Source organism: Molossus molossus, unplaced genomic scaffold, assembly GCF_014108415.1.
Source record: "Molossus molossus isolate mMolMol1 unplaced genomic scaffold, mMolMol1.p scaffold_m16_p_9, whole genome shotgun sequence".
Classification (NCBI taxonomy): Eukaryota; Metazoa; Chordata; class Mammalia; order Chiroptera; family Molossidae; genus Molossus; species Molossus molossus.
Genome location: NW_023425403.1, coordinates 53,820,329 through 53,830,361, shown reverse-complemented (window position 1 = coordinate 53,830,361; position 10,033 = coordinate 53,820,329). Strand labels below are relative to the sequence as shown.

At 32.8% G+C, this 10,033-nt stretch overlaps 1 pseudogene; it reads right to left on the bottom strand.

Moving 5' to 3' along the window:
* Window positions 1–2,837: 2,837 nt before the first annotated feature.
* On the bottom strand, window positions 2,838–9,590 carry LOC118622382 (annotated as a pseudogene).
* Between the last annotated feature and the right edge of the window lie 443 nt (window positions 9,591–10,033).

Below are 10,033 nucleotides of genomic sequence, written 5' to 3'. Positions count from 1 at the left end.
AAATTGCTTGGAATTCTTCAGTTTTTTTCAAAGTAAATCATTAGTTACATACATATGCCTGTTCACACACACACGTGCATACACACAATCAAATTATTCTCTTTATGGTAGTAATATCTCAGATAAAGTTTTATTCCACAATATTAAATGGGTTTTTATTGTCCTCTGCACGATTTTACAAAAAACATCGTGTCATTTTTGTAGAATTTTTCTGAATAATAGTTTATTCCAGTTGGCAAAATGAAGAGTTTAAACATTAGGCATAAATAGAAAAGGAGACCAGAGAAAGAAAGAAGAATTTTCTCATCCAGCAAGCCTAGATCAATATACCTTGGTCCCTCGTATTTGAAAACACGTGTTTTGAGATAGATTTGAATTTCAGTACATTAATACATTGCATTTTTGAACTTTAAATTCTTCATTGTATATTAAATAACACTAAAGTGTTTTCAATAAGTTAATAAATGTTATTGCTATTTTAGCTACTGTTATAGATATGTATAAATCGTATTTTTATCATGTATACTATTTACAAAATAAAATAGCCTCATATATTGTAGGGAAAATGGCATTTAAAAAGCAAACAATAACAAAAGCCTCCTTAAAAGTAATGGTTGTAAACAGTTTAATCTGACATTGAGAAAGAATGAATGGCTAAGAAGATGAGAAAGCAGTGCTTTCTTATGCTCAGTCTCTATTCTAAATAAAATGTCACTATTTTAAATAGAAGAAACATTTTATGGAATATTTTTGAAAAATTCACAGAAATTAAGTTAAATAATAGCCTTAGAAATTTTACAGAACATAAACTAAAGCTTCAAATGGAAAGCCAAATGGAAATAAACTGCACATAATTATCCTTGGCAATATTAAGAAAAATGTTATGTTAAAATCCATTTAGTAAAACATAGACAATACTGCATCCAAAAAGGATAGACATTTTCTTAGTAATTAAGAAATTTGGAAAGCATAGCAGTAACACTAAGAAGAAGAAAAAAACTTGAAAATGTTTGTAAAAAATTGGTGGTATTTAAAAAGTAGGCATATATATATATATATATATATATATATATATATATATATTTACTTTAATTTAAAAATCCTGAAATAAGTAAGGAATTGAGGAAAATTCAGTGAGAGGGGAATCTGCACTCAAAGCCAAAGAAAAAGTAAGAGCATTTAGTGAAATAAAATTAAAGAAAAATGACTATCAAACTTAAATATTTTTATAGTGAGCACTATTTTAAAAATAATTGTCCTTGCCCTGGCCGGTTTGGCTCAGCGATTAGAGCGTCGACCTGCGGTCCTGAGAGACCCGGGTTCGGTTCCCGCTAAGGGCACGTACCTTGGTTGCAGTTTGTCCCCGGCCCTGGTCGGTCGTGTGGGTGGCAACCACTCGATGTGTCCCTTCACGTCGATGTTTCTCTCTCTCTCTGTTCCTCTCTCTCCCTCACACTCTACCTGAACAAAAAATGGGAAAATGTCCTCGGGTGAGGATAAAAAAATAAATAAAATAAAATAAAAATAATTGTCCTTTAAAAGTCCAGTGTATGTGGATAATTTATGGCTTTAGCAATCATCGACTAACTTATTATTTTACCGTAATTGAAAAATTCAACTTTATCATGAAATAATTTCTATATTTTTGTGAGTCTTAGGATCTATATTCCCTTTCATTAATAAGGCAGTTCATAAAATAATTATTTAATTACTCATGTTATAGTTTTGAAATCTCCTAAATCATATAAATCTCATTATTTTTTAAAATTATCAATTTTTTTGCATATTACTATTATATAAAACCAGCACTTCAAATTTGTATAAAACATCAAGTTTTTAGTTTGGTTTCAAATTGAACTGACCGTTTGACTTGAAGACAATTTTCATCTCTATAATATTTTGTCTTGCTATCAATCAATACAACATAGTTTCTGACTATACAGTGCTTCCCTAATGTCCTTTATTAAGTTTTATTGAGTTTTACTATACTGTTCTTAAGACGTTCTTGTTATAATTATTCCAAATTTATTTATATTTTTCTTCCCTTTGTAAATCAGTGCATTTTTATTTTATATTTCACTTGGTTATAACTAGAAACAATAAATGGTTTACATGACAGTCTTTTAAAATATTTGATCAATTTATTAAAATACTATAAGCAAAATTACATTCCTCTCTGGTGAAACTTTTCATTTAATTTTATGTGGCGGGTCTTGTGATGTATCAATTATCTAAAACACGTTGAAAAGAATTCTCTGTAAAGACTGTTAATGTAAAAAATAATTTGTTTCAATTGAATATAAGGCATATTCAGTTTCTGTAATTTTGTAAACTTATTTTTTTGCTTTGTTAGAGACGTCTCACTTACTACAGTCCTGATTTTTCTCTGATTCTCTGGATTATTCAGAGAATCTGCTAGATTTTCCCCATTGCCTCTGGGCACCATCTGATAGCTTTCTTCACTGTTTCTAAAGCCTGAATGCTTCCTATTCCTTTCTCTTGACTTTGAACTGTTCTTTTTTCTAAAATTTTCACTCCTTATTTCAGTGTCTATGTTCATTTTCAGAAAAAGTGTTTCTTCTCTTTCCTCTTCTATTTTTTGGTATCATCATACTTATTTTTCAAACCCAGGTGCATTTCTTGGTAGCCGTCATTCATTAATTACTCTACTGTAACTATTTAATTCAAAAGGAACACCTCTGTCCAAAATGTGTTTTGTTCTGGGATCTCTCCAATTTGGATCCCTTGAATTTTTAACTCTGAGTTTTTCTGACCTTTCTCTTTCAGTCCTTGTTTCTTGGTGTTTTAGCCCTGATCTTATTTGTTCTGTTATCCTATTATTTGTTTTGTTGTTTTCTGATCAATTTATCTACTTCTTTACCTCTGGTATTCCCTTGTCCATTCTTTCTTCCATCTTTAGCTGAGGCAGAGTTCTGAATCCTTGTGGATGAAGAATCGCTCTATTCTTTGGAAGACTCTGAACTGCTGTCACTACTGTGCAACCCAAGCAGAGGAGTCAGCTTGCAGAGGAGAACGCAAAGAGGGAGAGGAGAGGGGGTTTATTTGGCTCAGTTTCTGGTTTCTGTGCCTGGATGACTTTTAGCACAACTTTGAGATGTTCACACAATTCTTCTGTTCTACCTCCAAAACCTATGGAAATTAACAAGTTGATGGCAGAGTGTTTCTGGGATGCTCTTGGGGTAATAACTCTTCAAGGAACATCTGTAGGGTTTCATCCTTTAATGTTTTTAAATTTTTTTTTATTGATTGATTTTGAGAGAGAGAGGAAAGGAGAGAGAAAGAAACATTGATTTGTTCTCCTATCCATTAATGCATTCATTGTTTGATTCTTGTATGTGCCCTGACCCAGAATTGAAACTATAATCTTGGCATATTGGGACCATGCTCTAACCAAATAAGCTACCTGGCCAGGGCCTCATTCTTTAATCTTTCATTAAGTTTAGGAAGATCCATGTATTAACACAGTGTTTGGAAAAATATTTTAACAAAAATTCTACTGGAGGTCATAGTAGTTTCTTCACTCAGCGTTATACATTCAAGAACACTCCATGGAAGTGAATCAGTGTATTGAAAATGACCAAACATCTTAGCAACATTTCTCAATTTGTTTCCAAGTGATGGATGGAATAATACTGTTCTTTGAAAATACTTTCAAAGGATTCCATGTATTATTTTTTTAGTATACGAAATTTCCCAGCTAATAAGTCAAAAATGTTCTCATAATGTACTTTTTTGAACAGAGCAATTAAGTATCATGTTGCACAATTCTTTTGTTTGGCCTTTTGGAAACTCCATTTTCAGCAATTTGTGAGCACATTCTTCACAATCTAAACTTGACTGAATAGAAAGTTAAATTTCATGATGAAATGAGTCTAGATTAAGTTTCATCTTGTTATGATTAGTCACTTTTTGTCCTTCATCTTCTCTCTCTCTTCCTGTGCTTCCTTCTCTTCAGTTCTTCCAGCCTCTTAATCTGAGTTTGAATCACTATAACCTTCAAGAATTTCCTTCTTAAGAGAGTTGTACTTCTCTTCATTCTTCATAAAATTAAGATCCATCTTGAAAACATTAAGAACATCTTCTGGATTATAGTAATCTTCCATAGGGAGCATACAGGTGAATTGATTATCTGCTTCCACCAAGTCCTTCTAGGATAACAGTATAGACCGTGAATCCATCTTTCCTTAAAGCAAACATCACTTCAGTTGTATACTGAACTCTCTGTCAATTTCAGACTCATGCAAAATATTTAGAAGGCATTAAAATATAGCATTGATTTCTCTTGACACTTGTGTTAATTTGAGGGCACATTCCTTGAGAAAACCAAAAGCCACTTCGACACTATTATCTGTTGGTCTTTCCAGGACAAAATGAGCATCTCTAAACATAAAACTTACTGTGTCACATTTTAGTTTATAAGATGTGCTACAGAATTTTGAAGTAGTCAGACAAAGTTGTTTCTCATTTCTTTAATAGCCTTTTTGAAAATTAAGAATTAACCTCTTGAGGATTAATTATCTCATTTGTGGAAATTTTTAGCTGGTAGTCACCACTAATGCTGCATAAACTTGGGTGAAGATTGGAGAAACACTCTGTGCTTGCAAAACAGATCTGAACAGCAGTCCTCTTCCTCTAACTATGTTTTCTTAAAGAAGTTCTTGATGTCAGAATGGCCGCCATCAACAAATCATCAAACAACAAGTATTGGTGAGGGTGTGGAGAAAAGGGGACTCTAGTGCACTGCTGGTGGGAATGCAGACTGGTCCAGCCACTATGGAAAACAATATGGTGTCACCTCAAAAAATTAAAAATTGATCTTCCATTTGACCTAGTGATCCCACTTCTAGGAATATACCCTAAGAAGCATAAAACACCAATCAGAAAGAATATATGTACCCCCATGTTTGCAGCAGCACTATTTACAATTGCTAAGATCTGGAAACAGCTCAAGTGTCCATCAGTAGATGAATGGATCAAAAAGCTGTGGTACATATACACAATGGAGTACTAAGCAGTGGTAAGAAAGAAAGATCTCTTATCCTTTGAGACTCCATGGAGGGACCTTGAAAGTATCATCCTAAATGAAACAAGCCAAACAGAGAAAGACAAGTTTCATATGATCTCACTTATTTGTGCAATATAATGAACATAACAGTTTGAGTAATGGGGTAGTCCCAGAGATGCGGAAGCGGGGTACAGACTGACAATCCCCTAAAGAGGGGGGAGGTGGGGGAGGGATGAACCACAGAACTTATATGCATGTATGCATGAACAGTGGACATGGACAACAATCTGGGGAAAGGGCAGTGAGGGAAGGGGAGGGGGGAATCAGTGGGGGGGAAAGGAGAAACATCTGTAACAAAAATTAATCAATAAAAATAAAGAAAGAAAGAAAGAAAGAAAGAAAGAAAGAAAGAAAGAAAGAAAGAAAGAAAGAAAGAAAGAAAGAAAGAAAGAAGTTCTTGAATAAGAATACTCATATTAGAAATGTTGAGTTTGTTGATAAAATCATTGATTGACTTCTTTAGGGCTTCCCAGCTTATCCTCTCATATGCTGTTTTTGTCTGTAATCTCTTCTTGCATCATACTGAGCTTTCCAGGAGGATTATATGCTCCACCAGTAACTATAAGGAGAGGATCCAACTCATCTTTCTTCTTTGCAGTAGGTTCATCCTGAGCAGAGAAACTCTTGATTACTGATGGTTCTGGGCATCTTCTTCCATGACAGTGGTTCTCAATCTGTGGGTCACGACCCCTTTGGGGGTTGAACGACCCTTTCACAGGGGTCTCCTAAAACCATCGGAAAACACATATTTCCTATAGTCCTAGGAACTGAGACACCGCTCCTCTATTCATCTCCAGGCAGGTCCGCCCACATGCAGATACGCCCACATACAACATGAGGAATTGTATTAAAGGGTCGCGGCATTAGGAAGGTTGAGAACCACTGTGCCAGGAGATGGAGATTTCTAGGACCTTTTCTGATCTACATCTCATTCTCTTTTTCTGTGTTTTTCCTCAGTCCCTACTTTGTGACTTCATGTTACCATCATAAATACGTCCTCTTCTTGAACACTCCTAGTATGACCTGCTGTAATCAAAGCAATCTCTATCCCAAGGGGATCTTTCTTGTTCTGCATATCTGTCTTCTGGAGAGAAGGTCCTGTGATATGAATTACAGTTTTCCCTTCTGTTATGACCTGAAGAATGTTTTATCTGCACCACACTACAATGATAGTCTTGAACAAACTAATTTTAATTTCAATTTTTGTGTTTAGAATTTGATAATTGATAATCTTGGCTATGGGGAATCAAAAATTTTGTCTATGTCTTTATGATACTTATAGAATACTTATATATTTTCTTCTTTTTCCTTATTTTATTTATTAAAATAATTCTGCTAAAACAAAGATTAGCAGTGGCAGTAATAAACATCATTGTTTTTTTAATCTATAAAATGTTATTGGAATGCCATCTAAACTAAACTATTTATTGTTTTTTTCTGGTAGTGAAATGTTATATAATTATATCAGTTTTATTCCATTGCTCAGAGGACTATCTTGAAAGGGTAATAAGTTTAATCTCTATTTTTAATATAATCAACAAATATATATGAAGTGCTTACTTTGTGTTAAATATGATAAAAGAGCTTTTCTCAAATGTAACAAATTGTAGTGTTAGACTGTCTAATGTTTAACTTTCTGTATTGCCACAAGAAAATATATTAAATTATACTATACTTTAAAACACTAATTATGACAGCATTTAATATTTTGCATGCATATTTATGTATGATAGAATAATAATATGTTATTATTGTATTTTTAAATTGTTTTACATTATTAGTTTTTCTTCCATAAATTCAATTGAATAGCTTCACATATATTTGGGGAAAATGTGAAATATTACAATTATATTATGATGTCTGGATTTTTTATTGAGTTCCTTATCAATTATCTTTGATGAACAAAATTCTCTGATTATAATATATTTTTTATTTCTTCATTTTTAATTAGTTCCATATGTGTTCTTTGTTTATTCTAGTTCAAAAAGATACATATATATATATATATTTTTTTTATCTAGAGACACTTCAAAGTTTTAGCTCTTAATTTTACTCAGTTGTTTATCTCAAAATAAATTTTGATATGGGAGCAGCGTGGATCATGTTTTCTTCTTTCAGATAATTATCCAGTTGTTCCAATGCTTTTTGTTAAATAAATTGTCCTTTTCTAATGGAACCTTTGTCATTCTTCTCAAAAATCATTTGACCAATGCCCAATAAAGGTAAATTTATGAAGCGGTGGATGTGTTAATTAACTTGATGGGGATAATTCCTTCACAATGTATGCATATATCAAATAATCATGTTGTACACTTCAAATATATTGACATTTTATTTGTCCATGATATCCCGATAAAGCTGAAAAGAAAACATCATTTGGCCAAATATGCATGGGTATATTTTTTAACTCTCCTTTCTGGTCCACTGATCTACCTGTCTAACTTGTTAGCAAATCTATATATAATTTAAAATGTACAAATTTAGGGTTTGATTTCATTTGTGTTGAATATATAGATCAACAACAAAAATAACAAAAAAGTATTTTCATTCATGAGTATATTATGTCTTCCCATTAAATTAGGTTTTATTTAATTTCTCTCAGGGATATGTCATAGTTTTTAGACTACAGATACTGCAAATGATTTGTAATATTTATCCCAGAGCATTTTAAGCTTTAGTTTAATATAGTTCATTTTCAGCATAGTAACACAATCAAATTTTGCATATGGAATCTGTATCCAGTCACCTTCCTGAAATAACTTTTTAGTACTTGCAAAGTAAGTACTTTCCTGTAAATTTTTGGGAGTTTTCCATGTACACATTTACATCATATGTCAATTAAGAAAATTCTAATTCTTGCTTTCAGATCTTTAGTGTGTGTGTGTGTGTGTGTGTGTGTGTGCGTGCGTGTGTGTATACCTTTTTGTAATGAATAGAAATAGCTGCACATGTTCAGTAGAAATGGTAGAACATGGCTTGGCCATACTACCATCCTAAAGAGAAAACGTCAATATTTCAACAGTTTGAATGATGCTAAATTTAGATTTTGCTGTTTTATTTTTGAAACCTTTTAACAGTTTGAAGAAGTTTACCTTCATTTCTACCATTAGTTTTCTGAGAATGTTTATTAGAACATATATTGAATGTAATTAATGCTTTTTTCTGTATCTATTCAAATGTACATATATTTTGACCATACAAAATTGATTTTAAAATCTAATTCAGCCTTTTAAAATTTCAAGCTATCTAATTCAGCCCTTCAAAATGTCAAGCTATTGCAATCATTCTTCTACTTGGGCAAAGAGTCACAACTGTGTTGTTTACAGGAGGATTTGGATGGTTTTGGAGATGGGAAGTGGAGTTGCCTGGTTTGAATTTCTAAGTCTTTTGCACAGTTGGACCAGTAATGCCAGTAATAGTCCTTTTACTGTCAACAACACTCCGTGGTAGGATCTCCAAGTCCTTTGAAATGTTTTACTCTCTTAATAGGTTTCAAAAGCTCAATTGTAACACCTGCAGGAAACTTTGTCAATGATTATATGTATTTATATATGATCTATATAAGTGACTAAATACATAAATAGATGATAGATGATAGATAGATAGACAGATAGATGATAGATAGATGATAGATAGATAGATAGATAGATAGATAGATAGATAGATAGATAGATAAAAGTTTCAGAAACACGTACTTGTACCATCTCCCCTTAAATAATTTATCTAATTTTAATAAACAAATGAAAAAGTACATTTTTAGGTATATATCTTAACAACAGAGAGCTGCTTTTAGTTTTGGATTGAACATTTAACCCTTTTTGTTTTGATGAAAATTGCATGTGGGTGTGGGTGTCATTATATTGTATCAATTTCCTCCCCCATTACCAATTTACAATAGTTGTTTCTTTTTTCCAACAATGATAAATTGTAACCTTTACACAAAAATTTTACATGCATTTCATGTATATGTGCAAACATATCTCTGTGCCTGTATGTGTGTGAGTTTTCCAGCCAGCCAAATTCAGACTGGTGTGAGCAAATGACTGGTCTTCTCCAATATTCACTTTCAGCTTTGTCTGGCTTCATTAACCTTCTCAACTCGGTTACACCTTTTTATCTACCAATGAGAAATGTTATTCTTCTTAAAGTCATAACATACAGATACCTGGAAAATTAAAATAGAACAATGAGTATAAAAGTTTGTGATTATTTATTATAAGAAAGGTCTATTGAATTTAAACTTTATCATTAAACAAAGAAATTATACACACACATACACACACACGCACACACACACATACAACTCTTGAAAAAAGTCTGAGATTATAATTTTAGAAAAAGCTACCTTTCCTTTAAAAGTGGTCTTTTGTCCAACTTCAGCCAACACTGTCAGTGTCCACCTAGATACTTCTATCTGTATTGCACTGACTACCTTGGTCCAGTTTCCAGACACCACTACCTCACTGTCTTTGCCTGAGGGCCTTTTATGGTTTCTAAAGTCCATCTTGATGCCTCAGTAGAAAGGAATCAATGTCCTTCAAACACAGTCTTTAAAAACAAAAAAGACCAGTGAAAATTAATGTATGCATTGTTTAGCTCCCTTACCCCTCCAAGAGTTCTCCAGTAGGATCAAGTTCCTGTTGCCCTCGATTGCAAAGCGCTTCATAACAAACCTTTAAAATTGCTTTTCCCCTTCACCATCTCATTTTCCCACTTTCCTACTATTTGTGTCTTGGAATCATCTTCAAGATAAACTACGTGCACAAGAATCTCTGTCTCAGATTCTGCTTTAGGGGCAATTTATCTAAGAAAGTTGATGCCGTAAAAAGCTAAGGGAAGTCAATCCTCAGAATGAGATACAAGAATTAGGCCACTAGTGTTAATGGGAGGTCATTATCTCACCAGCATGCTTAACCAGCACAGATTTTTTTTAAAAAAAAAGGCAAA